At 33.9% G+C, this 15942-nt stretch overlaps 1 long non-coding RNA gene across 1 annotated transcript in view; it reads left to right on the top strand.

The window, feature by feature from the left end:
- Positions 1 to 13773, top strand: part of LOC118765612 — a 128446-nt gene extending 114673 nt beyond the window's left edge. The window contains exon 3 of the long non-coding RNA XR_005001472.1: positions 13496 to 13773. This is a non-coding gene — a long non-coding RNA (uncharacterized LOC118765612). The remainder of the gene's footprint in view (positions 1 to 13495) is intronic.
- Positions 13774 to 15942: the final 2169 nt, after the last annotated feature.

Raw genomic sequence — 15942 nt, 5'->3', positions numbered from 1 at the left:
GCATGTGTGTTTCAATGTATGCATGTACGCATGTATGTATATATGCATGTATGTATGCGTGTATGTATATAGTTCCATGTGTGCGCACCTGCAAATAGATACGTGATTTTGAACTAAGGAGGAAGGTGATATAAGATGGGCTGTTCACGACGAAAATAATACATCTTCGAAGAGAGTAGATATTAATGTATGGTTACTTGTTTCTGCATATACATAATGGTTATTAGACAGACATATATATATATATAGAGAGAGAGAGAGCGAGGTAGGTAGGTTGGTAGGTAGGTAGGTAGGTAGGTAGGTAGGTAGGTAGGTAGGTAGGTAGGTAGGCAGGTAAGTAGGTAGGTAGGTAGGTAGGTAGTAGGTAGGTAGGTAGTAGGTAGGTGTGTAGGTAGGTAGGCAGGTAGGTAGGTAGTTTGTTAGGTTGTAAGGTAGTAAGGTAGGTAGGTGGGCCTGGATGGATAGATAGGTAGATAGATAGATAGATAGATAAATGGATAGATAGATAGATAGATAGATAGATAGGTAGATAGATAGATAGATAGATAGATAGATAGATAGGTAGATAGATAGATAGGTACATAGATAGATAGATAGATAGATAGATAGATAGATAGATAGATAGATAGATAGATAGATAGATAGATAGATAGATAAATAGATAGACATGCAGGTATACATACATACATACACATATACAGACAGATAGACAGACAGACAAATAGATGGATAGGCAGACATTAAATATTTCTCCTCTATCAGCAATTCTTCGTTCAAAATGTCTTTTGTAGTCACATGAAAAATATAGACAGAATAGTACTCAACATTTTGTAAATTTATATAGTAAAGGTTCACAATCGTTTCATCGTAATTGGATCGTCAGGGGAAAGTCGAATATATGTTAATATACGAGTTTCCTTATATATTAACATACGTAGCATTAGATATAGCTTATCATACCCAGCACCCATCCCTCAGTCCTCTTTGTTAATTGTTTTTCAATCGTAACAGCAGAAAGAAACAACAACAAAAAATACGAAGAAGCAACAGGCAACCAAAACTACCTATGTTTATTGAGAATCAAGAGTCATTTAGACCGGTAAACTGCCGATATTATACAGAAAATTCATATGCGTGTGATAGCGAATCGTAAATATGCAGTTTAGCATGGGAAGCGATGTTTTTTATACACACTATGCATGTTGTTTATAAATTAGTGTACTATTGTCAAAGATCTGTGTTCGTGTGCAGAGAGAGAGAGAGAGAGAAAGAGATGTATGTGTGTTTGTATGTAAATTTTTTATGTACTATCTGTACGTGTGTTTGGCAAGTGAATATGTGTTGTTGCAATTGTATGATCTCTCAGTGTGTAGGATGGAGAATATATATGTATAAAACATGTGTGAAATATGGGGTGGGGAGTGTGATCTATACGTATATGTGTGTTTAGGAAGGAAAAGTGTGAGAAAGCCCAATCTATGAGAAGGCCCAATGTGTGAGACAGCGCATGGGATGTATTCGAGCTGTTAAATGCACTTTTGTATTGTGACAGATGAAAGTGCGGCTAAGCGTGTGCGGCCAATTGTATAAGAGCGCATGCTTGCTCCTACAGCTTGGGAATGTGTATGCGTTTGTCTAGTATATAGCGTGTGCAGTTTGAAATACCCAATCGAGCTGGCAAATACTGTATATATCACAGAATATTTATATAAATGGATGGCTAATGTAGACTACGTTGCCAATATGTATGCGTGTTCTTTTTACTGGGCATGTGGTTTTGCATGTGGCATGTGTGTTTGGTGAATGTGTGATTGTGTGAGTTCGTATATATATATATATATATATGTATATATATTCATATACATACATATGTATATATATATATATACGCACACACGCGCACACACACATATATATATACGTATATCTATATATTTATGCATATTTGCATATATATGCAAACACACGTTTGCACATACACGTACGTCAACACAAACACCCATGCAGATTCATACATAAATACACATACACACACACACACACACATATATATATATATATATTATATATATATATATATATATATATGTATATATATATATATATATACATATATATGTATATATATATATGTATATATATATATATATATATATATATATATATATATATATATATATATATAATATATATGACATGCTTCTTTTAGTTTGCTTCCGACCAAATCCACTTACAAGGCTTTGGTCGGCTTGAGGCTTTAGTAGAAAACCCTTGCCCGTGCAGTGGGGCTGAACTTGGAACCATGCCGTTGGGAAGCAAACTTCTTAGCACACAGCCATTATACTTTAGAGATTCTAGATGAGAATACATTGCGTCGATCACTGTGAAGATATCGATGTAAATGTAATATTCACGATCGTGTGTTGGTTCATCTTTGTCGTACGATTTGTGGCCTACATATATATATGTAAATGATGTAAGAGTATGTGCGCGTCAAAAGTGAGGTGCGTTTATAGAATGTGTGCATGTGTGTTTGTGATGTACGATGTGCGTGCATGTACACACGAGAAGATTATTGCTGGTGCATATATGGCGAGAGTGTGTTTATGCTGGCAGCATATGTGCACATGTAGCACGTGCAGATGCTCTCTTGGTGTGTGTTCGCTTCAGTGCTAGAGTATGCAGTTTGCGCACGTGCGCGTGTATGCGCGTAGTTTTGCATACATGGGCAGCATATATATGTGAGTAATGTGTGTGTGTGTGTGTGTGTGTGTGTTTATTGCTATGCATCGGGAAGTTCTTGAGAGTATCTTCAGCTGTCGTCGCGCATTTGTAGTGCATGATGAGAACATCGAATTTGGGGCTTCGAGTTCATGTCGTTTGGGATAACGTCTGTGTGTGTCTGAGTGTGTATGTATTTATACATATATATATATACATATATATATATATATATTATATATATATATATATATATATATATATATATATATATATATATATGCACACACACGCATACATATATACATGCATATATATATTCATATATATGTGCATATATATATATATACATATATATATATACACACACACATATCTGTGTTATATGTTTGTTACACACGAATATGTAAATGGCACATCATTTTATTCATACTTGTGTATATTTGCATATAAGTATGCCTGTCTCTATGAAATTGTATATGAGTGTAATGGAAGCGTGTGTTGGCGTATTCCGTAAGCAAATGTGAAATATGTGTATATCCATCGATATGAAGGAACTTTTTATGTGTAATTGATATCAGAGGCTCTAGAACAGTACACGCATATGCATATATCAAGGGAAAGGAAGCATCTATATATGTGTGTGCATGTGTGTATGTGTGTGTGTGTGAGCGCGTGTGCATACACGGTCAGGAGCACATGCATATTTCTATGCATTAATTCAATGTGTATTTGCTACACAGTTATGTTTGGATATACACACACACAGCACACACACACACACATGCACACACACATACACAAACATAGAAGGGATTGGTGTAAGTTTATGTGCGTATACATATGCATAATTGCGTGTGTACATGTCTGTCTGTGTATGCGTGCTCGAACCATGGTAAACGTTCATGATATTGTATTGGTTTGTTTGTAGCACGATGCTGTTGTTTTATGAAGATGTAGATGACGATGGTGGTGGTGGCGGTGGCGGCGGCGGCGGCGGCGGTGGTTGTGGTGGTGGTTGTGGTGGTGGTGGTGGCGGTGGTGGTGGTGGTGGCGGTGGTTGTGGTGGTGGTTGTGGTGGTGGTGGTGGTTGCGGTAGTGGTGGTGGTGGTGGTGGTGGTGGCGGCGGCGGCGGTGGTGATGGTGCTGGTGGTGGTGGTGGTGGTGGTAGTGGTGATGGTAGTGGTGGTGATGGTGGTGGTTGTGGTTGTGGTGGTGGTATTGGTGTTGGTAGTTGTGGTTGTGGTTTGGGGGGTTGCTATTTGCGACGGCTATGACGACGACGGAGATGACAAGTTGCGTGCCTTAATCCATTTCAGCAGGCAACCGGTGGAGATGAACTTGAACGCTCTGATCTGTCTTTTGAATGATTAATCTATAACCTAATGACATATGAATGTGTGGCCGTGCGTGTGAATTTTTGTGGGAAAAGGGGTCAAGAGTTATATGATGAAAAGTGCAAAGTAATTTCTTCAGTGCGCCCGAAAGCGGAGGCAGTGGGTATGAGTAGGAGAGTTGTTGGTGCTAGAAATTGATGAAGTTAAATATTAAAATAAAAGTGTGTACTTGCTGTGAGAACGATACCGCTTTTTCTGGGTAGAAAAAAAACTTAAAGTATACACAACACGCATAGACACGCACGTATATGTATAAATATGTGCGTGTGTGTTGATCTGTATGTATATATGTATATATTTCTATGTATGTGTGCATGTATGCATACATTGCTGAGAATAAACCATGTATATAGTTCTTTACTACCCACAAGGGGCTAAACACAGAGGGGACAAACAAGGATCGACAAACGGATTAAGTTGGCCCCAGTGCGTAACTGGTACTTAATTTATCGACCCCGAAATGATGAAAGGCAAAGTCGACCTCGGCGGAATTTGAACTCAGAACGTAACAGCAGACGAAACACGGCTACGCATTTCGCCCGGCGTGCTAACGTTTCTGCCAGCTCGCCGCCTTCAGAATAAACCATGTATGCATGCATATATGTATGTATGCATACATGTATGTATGCATGTATGTATGTATGTATGTATGTATGTATGTATGTATGTATGTATGTATGTATGCATGCAGCGAGAAAAGTAGACAGAGCGAACGAGAGAAGGAAAAGTAATAGCAAAGCATCAATTACCCAAACGAGAAATGTTCAGGATCTAAATATGAGAAGTATTAGTATGTCCCTCACACGTTTTAGCAGTTATACGTTTCGGATATTGGGCTTCTTCGGGATATTAATATAGTTTGTATAGAAGGGGGGAAAATGACGAGGAAAATACAACGAAAGTTTAAGAAATAATTGAGGCGAATTCGAAGCACGTTATTATCTTCTTCATAATATATTCAATGATTCTTTTCTCCCGCTTTGCTACTCTGTTGTAAACAATGAATGTCAATTACTTATATTTATTTTTCAATAACAGATGGCAACCATAATCATTTTAGATAACATATATTTGACGTCAATACTTTCAAAGTAGTTTTATTTATGTAATGAATAATTTTTTATCGATGTTATAGAATATAGTTTTATTTTTTCCAAGAAACTTTTCTTTCGTTGTGATCTTGAAGTTATAAACATATTTCTTTTGTGTTTCAAGTAATTTTTTCAAAACAAACTTTACGAAATATCTCAGATGTTTGATATTCATTGCTAACATATGTCATAGGCAGCGAGCTCAATTTGGAGATATGAACTGGTACGCATTGAGATACCACGCAATAGCATTCAATGGACGAAAGTAAGACGTTTATGGATGGTAAAATCAATAAACCATCCAAGAAAATATATTTTAATATATATTCATGGGTCTTGCTGTCGTGCACTTAATTATATTTATAACATAAATTATGTAGATGTTGACATACCATTTTTCTATATTTTCAAATCATCCCAACATTTCGAAGTATCTACCAATGTATTGTACCAGTATATAGTTGTTTATCCTTAAATAAGCTTAGATGCACCAGTCCTATGATGGCATGTTTCAGCCGTAACCATCCAGGTTTTGTTCATTCTTTTGTTCATTTTCTGAAACGTCATTTACCCACACTCACACACCTTAGCATATGTAATGCTCTTTTCTCGAAATGCGCCTAAGTGGGATGGTTAATAGCATGCTCAAATAGCTTAATATACCCACAAACACTTCTTGGACGGTGGTGGAATTCTTCATTGCATTTATCAGGCTAATATTATTAGATTGATGGAATTGCTGGTGGAGAGTAAATATCACCTGACGAAATAGCGTACTTACGCAGTAAAGTGGAATTACGTAATATTATTTTAATACTATTTTCAATTGGTTTATATATGCACAAATTCACGTGGTGCAATTTCTCATTACGATTATGCAGACCAATTTCAACATTTTCTAGTGTAACAAGACAACTCTTTTATCTAGATAATCAATGAAATATAATCTAATTCAACTTAAATCATGTTCCGTCCTCCTCTGCACATCGATCGATCCCACGTCTCATGTTTCCATTAAATAACTATTATCTATTACAAAATTTTCATAGTCCTGCACTTAGAAATTCTCAAGAAGCATTCTATGCAGTCACCCACAAATATTTTCTTCAAAAAATAGCTGAATTAGAGGAAAGAGGCAGAGGATTTAGAAAAAAAAAACACTGTCAGCAATAGATTAAATATCGATTCCGAAATTTCGAGTATTTCAAGTTAACATTCTTTTAACTCGAAAAACAATGAACCGAAACGAATAGTACAAGATATCCCATCCGACGTTTCAAAATATAAAATATACAAAACCACTGCAAGCAAAATAACAGTTATTGTGCATATCGCTGTCTCTCTCACTGTATATACACGCACACACACACACTCACACACACACACACACACACACACACACACACATACACACACACACACACACACATATATATATAAGCACACGAACGCACATATATATATGTGTGTACGAACAGATACACACCCACAGACATACACACGTATATGTGTATGTATATATGTGTGCTTGTGTGTGCGCTCGTGTATGTGTGTGAGTGTATTTTGCGTGTGTGCCTACTGGTTAAGATAATGTTATTTCAAAACATTTTTCGGGAATACCTTTTGCAATAGGTGTAAATTTCTTAGGCAATTCTTTTACCTTACATTTCAGATAAATAATGTGACATCAAGAGGACTCCTTAATTGAAAGGGCACACTGTAACCGTTGTTTTAAAAGCGCAGTATAATGATACATGGATAACGCACTTTCTGAAAATCACACGATTTTTTGTTATCAAATTTCGAAAATAACTGCAAAAGACAACATCCAACAACAGTAGTTAAACACGAAACGCATGCACAGTATCCTAACACCAACAGAACTGATGAGTTTGTACAAACAATTCAATAATTAATCGAAAAAAAACCTGTCAGAGCCATAAAAACGACATCAAGTTTTCAGAATGCACCATCAGAAGAGTTGTGCATGAGGAATACTGCTACCAGTTGTATGTGAGGCGGATGGATCAGTAGATGTCGGATGTAACTAGAGAGAATCAGTCGATTCGTACAAAGTATTGGTTAACAAGAGGCTGCTTTGCTTTAGTTTTTTTTTACCGATGAGAATTTCGATTAGGAACAAAAGATATGCGGAAGAAAACGACAGATTATTATTCAAAAGCCTCAATGTGGTTCAAACTGTCATGCATACTAGGTTTGCAGCAGCTGTGCTAGTTCTGTGAAATGTAAGCAACAGGAAGATGTCATGCTTTCTCACTTTTATTCATAGGATGTAAGGTTGAAAGCCGATGTGTACATGGAGGCGTGGGAGAAAATGGTGAGGGCCTAGATAGACAGAGTATGTAGCGAAAGACGGTACGGTTTTCATCACGACGCGGCACCATCTACTAAGACTAGGACAACACAAGCGCGAATTCTTGATGAACTTCAGAATCATGTTCGCCTAGGCTCACGAGACATCAGCCGACTGGACTATTACTTATGGTGTGTAGTTGAGAGAGAATCAAAACAACAGCCCTCTAATACTATACAGCCTCCTAAATCTGCCATAATCAACACTATGTCCGAATGGTCATCTGATTCAGGCATGTCAGATGATATTTAACCATGAATGCTAACGCTGGATCCATTAAGTAGGTGGGATAAAAGGATGCTCAAGATTTTTTGTACCAATTTGTTTTCAAATACAGTTTTTCTTTGATGAGCTATGCATTTTGCATTCTAAATTCATAAAAATGACATTAAAAACCTGTCATACCATGTACTTTCAAGAACAAATGAGGATATACTTATTGTGAGAATTCTTGACTGAGAATACAGTCAAATTTCTGATGGAGACCCAGTCAACTTAATCTCAAAATATGCGTGCATATGTATATGTGCGAGTGTGTGTGGTGTATGTGTGTGTGATCTATTATATGTATGAAGACGTAACGACGGCGTGATAAATTGTAAAATATCAGTCAGTATATATGTAAATTTCACGTGGTAAATATTGCTTTCTGCGTTAGATACAAAGCCTCAAATATTTTAGAGGGTGCGCTAGTCGAAAAGAATTAGGGACATTGATACAAGGGTTATGAAATGCATGATGAATTCAATTAGCAACATCGTTAAAAATATTGTTTTTTAAAATAATATAAAATATTGTCTCATTGCACTGCATTCTGAAAAGTGAATGTGTTTTTCTTACTTTTACCTGTGGAAATGAAAGAATAGGAGTGGCTGAATGCATGGAGTGCTTTACAGGGGTTTTTTGGAGTGTGAAAGCGATAGGAGAAAATAAGGGAAGTCGATTGTTTGAGGAAATATATTTATAGCACGCAAGGATAGATGTACTGGGGTTGTGTTCGTTTTTAAATCTAGGCATGAAAATCTGAAAACAAATAATTCTATGAAAACATATTTTAAAATAAAAGTGTATTCAGTATTAGCAGCAAAGCAGCTGAAGTTATATTTTGAGATGTTGATATATGAATAATAGGGGAAGAGATATTTTCCTTTTATAATTATTATTACATTTTCTTTAAAAATAACCTAAAAGAAATTAGGAAAAGAGAGATGGTGATGCATTTATGCTTAGGGTGGTAAGGAGTGGAATAATGTATAATGTGTGCACATGTACACATGTAGTGCGTGAGTGTGTGGGACGGAATACAATTGTATATATATATGTGTGTGTGTGTGTGTGTGTGTAAATATATATATATATATATATTATATATAAATATATATATATGTATATGTATATGTGTGTATATATATGTATGCATATATGTACACATTAGTATATATGCCTATACATGTGTATACATACATAAACACACACACGCATATATATGTATGTATAAGAATTTATGTATATATATATAATACTCCTTAATGCTCTAAGCCGTATTCTTTGAGTATATTTTCGGAATGCTTATGTGTATTTCTATGTGACAGTAAGACTATAACATATATCTATGTGTGTGTGTGTGTGTGGTGTGTAAGTATATATATATATATATATATATATATATTATATATATATATATATATATATATATATATATATATAATAGAGATATTAAAATTGGCGATAACTATTAGTATATATATATATATATATAATATATATATATATATATATATACATATATACATATATACATATATATATTAATATCTTCTTTTTCGCTCCATAAGTCTTTAAGCCTATAAAGAAACCCTTCCCTGTGCCTTGTATTCATCGTTATTTCTTTCCCTCTAAAGAGTTTTATACAAATGGCAATATCTTAAAATATAGATTCGTTAATGTTACTATTTTGTTTTTCAATAAATCATCTCCCAGTTACGCTTCTCATCTTTTTAATCACCAGTTCCAATAACTTCAACACACTGTCTTTCATAAATGATCGGAAAATATATGGACATACATTTACAATTTGTATTAAAAAAAATACACGAACGGGCGCACAGGCAAACACACAAACACTCGCACACACACACACACAAACACACACACACACACCTACATTCATATGCATATCAAAATTTATGTCCTCCTTACGTTAAATCTGAAAAATTAAACAATTGATTCCGTGAAAGATGGAATGTTTTTCTGGGGTATACCGAATATATGGTACGATACAGGATATTACCGATTATGCAAACTCCGAAATATTTGGTTCTAAGGACTACGGATACCTTTTCTTCTCTCCACTTCCCAACATCTCTCCTCACCTCTCTCTCCCCTCTTTCGATTTCTCCCTCGCTTCTCTCTCTCCCTCTCATGCCCTACCCATCTCTCTTTCTCTTGCTTGTTTCTCTCTGTCTCGCTCTTTCTCTCTCGCTCTTTCTCTCTCTCTCTCTCACTCTCTCTACCTCCTTCGTTTCGTGTGATTTGCTTTACTCTATTCAGAGAGGAAAGGCACCAACTTACAATATAATTTTCCCTACCAGATCGATCCGGATATTGGAAATAACTCTTTGTTAGGAATCTCAAAGACGCTCTCATACAGAAAGTTATGGCTTGTAAAAACAATAGCTGCAATGAAGCTTTGGACAGTTTTAACAAACCTAATTTGAACTAATTGATGACGTTCAACGTAACCTACAGAAATATTCTGCTTGATTTGAAAATATGCTTCATTTTAATGAAAGAGACGTTGCTGAAGTGTCCCAAGGGATCGAGGGAACGGGACATGGTTTGTATGCAACAAGCCCACAGAAGAATTTCTTCGAGAAATACCTAGGTTGTAATTGGCCTGCTAACAGGTACAATATGTGCAGATAGTCCAACTGCTCCGTCGCCGTTACGAATATTTAATACCGTTCATGACTACGTTCAAGAGAATATTCAAAGTAATGATGGAGATTTATGATAGACAGAATATAACGGCCGATACGAATACTACAGTAACCTCGGATTTGGGGAATTTGAGATTAACAAGATTATTCCTGACGAAATGGCATATTTAAGTAATATTTTGAAATGATTTATTCATTATTAAACACAAATAACCACGCGACTACTGAAACGTGTATAATGATGCGTGTATGAGAAAGTATATATATATATATATATATATATATATATATATATATATGATATATGATATATATCATATATCATATATGTGTGTGCGTGCAGGTGTAAATAGTTATAGGTAGATAGGTAAATTGATAAATATATATATGCATAATTAACTGGAGAGATTTTTAACTGAATTGCAATTTCAATTTTGCAAATGATAAAATATTTTAGCATTCAGATGTTTGTAGAATGCAGTTAAACTTCCTTCTTATTTATTTATTTATTTATTTATTAATGCTGTCCATATGATTAGATGTCAGTTCTTTAGGAATAAAAGTTATCCACTCAAGATTCCTTGATCCATAACTACTTTGGAATTTAAGGAGGCTAAAAATTCAATAGTTATGAACGAAACACAAGAAAAATATAAACAGTATAAAATGAAAGTAAATGGTTTGAAAGTCAAATGAGAAAAAGAAATGATTCCGCTGAACTATTATAAATAATTAAAATGAAAAATATAACAAAAATGTCAGAATTTGATGAGATGAATATTTTTTCGTTTAGTAATCTTTCTGTGTTCCCGTTCTATTATAGCTTTATCTGCTACAAATGGCATTGTATTGGATTTCTTGCTGCGTTTTCATTTTCTGGTAAACTTAATAAATCGAAAATGTTCGTTTAATACTGCATGTGTAATATATTCTTCGTGTATAAGTTAAGGCTATGGGTGTAAATGGAGCGTGTAAAACAGTCCCACTTCAAATATGCAAACTTTTCAAGTTGTTTCTGAAATCCATTTGACACATGATTTTAGAAAGAAAAACATAAGAAGAAAATTCAAATAGAAATAATATCGATATTTATTGGCTTCAATGAAAAAAATATATATTATTTAAAATTTAGAGAAAAATTTTTTAATTTGCATCTGAAAGAAATTTTAAATATCAGACATTAAAATTAGGTCATTGAACCATGACAGACAAACAACTTGATCTGCTTGAAATGCATCGTTACACTTGACATAGTTTCATCACTGCCATAACAACAATGACATTACAAAAACCAATATTTCTTCAGATACTAATATTATTCATAGAAGTATAAACAAATACACATATAAATAGCTATATAAATATCCATACATGCTCGCACACTCTCACACACACACACACATAATATTTTACAGGAATATTGATAGAGAGTGACGTCGAAGTTTCGGCTTGCTAGCCTTCATCGATCTATGAAAACTAGCAGGTGAAATTTCGAAGTCACTGCCCCTTCTCTTCTAATTAACGTATAATAGATGTTATACAATAATCTTCAGATTAACGTACAGTTGCTTTAGAGATAAAATCTACCTCACACACTCTCTCGCCTCTCTCACGCACACACACATACATGGATGTATTATAGATATGAGTGTATGTATATATACATGTATGTGTATGTATATACACATCTATGTGTGTGCGTGAGTGTGCGTGTGTGTGAGTGTGTGTGTGTGTGTGTGTGTGTGTAAACCTTTTATCTCACCTGTATAGATACACTCGCCTGTTCTCTTTCTCACGACAGAATTTAAGTATGAGCCAGCGCTTCAGAGATGATTATCATAAAATGCCATGAATAGATTTTTCAGAAGTCGACTATTTGGTTAAACAATTTATATATATATATATATATATATATATATATATAATATATATATTATATATATATATATATATACCGGAGTAAACACATAAAAGTGAAACAAGGAGGAAAAAAAGAGTACTCAAATACCAGGGGTAGAGTAATATGCTTTATTTAAAAGCAGCAGAAATTCAACAAAACCTGTTACTCGGACTTTCACGTTCCCGTTCGTCGGATAGTTTTGTTAAAATTCTAACAATTTTAACAAAATGTCCGACGAATGGGAACGTGAAATTCCGAGTAACAGGTTTTGTTGAATTTCTGCTGCTTTTAAATAAAGTATATACATATACATGTATATATATATATATATATATATATATATATAATAAAATATATATAATATATATATGTAATCAAGTAGTATATTAGTTAACCACTTGACTTGTAAAGGAAGAACTGAAATACAAACATTTCCAATTTTTTTTCTATTCTTTCATATTTATATATGAAATTTTCTGGCCAAAATTATAAAAAACCGCCAAGCTTACGAAAGAGCGTCTACTGTGTGCAATCTGCCAGCGTTTTCTTGGAGGAATCTAAAAGTTTACGTGTATTATTTTAAGAAGCCCCTGATGAAAGGTTGTGTTACTACGAATACAGATTCTGATTACAAGGGAATCACACATATCTAAGCTTAAAATCGATTAGTTTTGCGCAACATGGTGAACAGACGAATGTAGTTACCTGCATAAAATAGTCGTAGACATACATTGATTAAAACGTCCTTCATACACTCTTTGGAGAAAGCGTAAAGGTATACGCATAGTGTAAGGACTTGCTTGAGAAAAACCAAGAAAAACCAAGGATGCTTAACGTCATTTCGTCCCTCTTCAGGTTTTGATTTAACATTTTGCCGATTTCCACTTTGTCTTTCGTTCTTTCGGGATCGTTAAAATAATTGCCAGTCTAGCACTGGACTCGATGTAATTGACTTATACCCCCCAAATTGCTGGCCTTGTGCAGAAATTTGAAACCATTTATAAAAATGTAACTGATTGTCATATTTTGGCTACTCCATATAATATTATGACTTCTGTTTATTTTTTTTTCAGATGCTGCTCCAAATTCGATGACAATAAATCCTGCTGCTGCTGATACAACACAAGTCCATATACATCAAATACGACTGCTTCTGATGTTACTATTTCCATTAGTGAGATTGAACAAACAAACCGAAATTGGATGTTGCTTTTTCTTACATAGAAACAAAAAAATGCATAGTAATATATTTATTAAATTTGAACGCCTCTGAGATTTGAAATTAGAACCTAAAGGATTTCGAAATTAAATGTTCACCAGAAAAATAAAAAAAAATATTCTTTTTTTCATTTCTTGCTTTGTTTTACTTACTTTCATGTATGTCTCCTGTTTGATAATGGAAAAGTGCATTTTTATGACGCGACTGTGTAGTGATAAGAATGTTTTGTTTCATATTTCTAATAAATATCGCAATTTTTCATGCGTGCATTTATACAACTTTTATTATTTTGTTGACATTAAAAAGAGTATTGAATTATTGAATTTGCTAACTGAACAAGCTCTACATTCAGTAACTCGTACGATTCATTCTGATATAACCTACTCATACACATACACACACATGCAAACACACACATATACACATATATAGTTATATATATATACATACGTGAAAATCTATATATACGTATATATAAACCAAATAACAATACAAGAGCGCATCTTTAATGATCGGTTACAGCTGTTTCTGTGCCAACTCTGCATTCATCCCCAGTTTACGTACGGGAAAGTTCATCTTGAAAATATACGTAATATTTGCGGTTTTAAACGTAAAATTGGCACGTCATTAGACCTGCATCATAGGTGAGCTGTTACATTGGGCATCTGCTAGACTCTATATTTTGCGTATATCAGCAGGAAAGAAAGAGCAAATTAAAATATAGTTAGGGGATAAATAATCAATATGAACAGCATGCTAGAAAAATGTAAGAAGAAGAAAGAAAGAAAGAAAGAAAGAAAGGAAGAATGAAAGAATGAATGAATGAATGAAGGAAGGAAGGAAGGAAGGAAGGAAACAGATGGAAAAGAACATGGTGAAGACAAAGATTGGGATGTGGGACAGGAAGAAGAACGGAGAGAGAAGGATGAAAAAGAAAAAGAAAGCTAGCGGTATGGACCGGAGGGGTTAATGTGTAGAATGGCAAGGAAGTACATAGTTACTAGTATGAAACTTCAGTTAATGCGTGAAGAACACTTTCCGTTTAACACTGGTAACAAAATTAAACAGGCAAAAGAGTAAGACGGGTGAAATTGAAGGCAATAACAAAAGCGATATTAATAAGAGAGGAGAGAGTGATTAGAAGAAAATTAAAATAACGATACAAACACTTACAGATATAAAGGTAAAATTCCTAAAAAAATCAGCATTGCTGGGTACTGTAAGAATTCTGTGCAAGGTGATCTGTGCAGCACGATCACTAAACAAGTGTCACCAAGTGGGCAGCTGATATTTTCCATCATAACCAGCAAAATAGGCTGTGAATTTTCACCAAATAATAATAATAATAATAATAATAATAATAATAATGATATAATAATAATAATAATAATAATAATAATGATAATAATAATAATAATAATATAATAATAATAATAATAATAATAACAATAATAATAATAACAACAACAACAACAACAATAATAATAATAATATAATAATATAATAATAATAATAATAATAATAATAATAATAATTGACCATTTAACATACTACTACTATCATAGCACTCCCCAATTATTTTCTTCTTATTCTTCTTATTCTTCTTTTTCTTCTTCTTCTTCTTCCTCTCCTTCTTCTTCTTCTTCTTCTTCTTCTTCTTCTTCTTCTTCTTCTTTGCCAAGAATTCACAACGACGTCCAACCGATATGTGTAAACAAGAGAGACAGAGACAAGCAGAAACAAGGAAAATGCCACTTGTATTTGAATACTATGCAAATATTTTTTTTAAATACTTTTCATTTAATTTTCCAAAATTTAATTGTTTTCCATACTTACAGTTGAAAAGTCTCAATGACGGAAACCGGTTCTGAAATATTTTAATAAAATTACTTTAGCATTTTCTACCTTGACATTTTTTCCATATATATATGTATATATATATATATATATACTGAAGTAGCATCTAATAAACTGTTATGGGAATTTGTGCAGAATCTGAGTCAGCAGAATTGTAGTGAGCGTTAAACATAGTAGAGTGATTTCTGTAAGCCGATGGAATTTCAGCCGACTTTGCAAAAAGGGTCACAATAATTTTAGTACGAATCTAAATCTGGTTAGGATCCACCATTCCGTATAATTCTGTGTGAAAAAGAAAACAAATGTAGTTAGTGTGAAACTGTTTACGAATTAAATCATTGGACCCTGAAATATATCTACAAAGATTTGATCAAACCGATTCAAGTGTGAACTGTTTGCCGTTGTTATTGATTTAAAAATGTTCATAAAATATTTTTCTTTATT

The sequence above is a fragment of the Octopus sinensis genome, linkage group LG12 (genome assembly GCF_006345805.1).
Source record: "Octopus sinensis linkage group LG12, ASM634580v1, whole genome shotgun sequence".
Lineage (NCBI taxonomy): Eukaryota > Metazoa > Mollusca > Cephalopoda > Octopoda > Octopodidae > Octopus > Octopus sinensis.
Note: the sequence above shows the minus strand (reverse complement) of the source record. Positions and strands in the feature narration are given on the sequence as shown.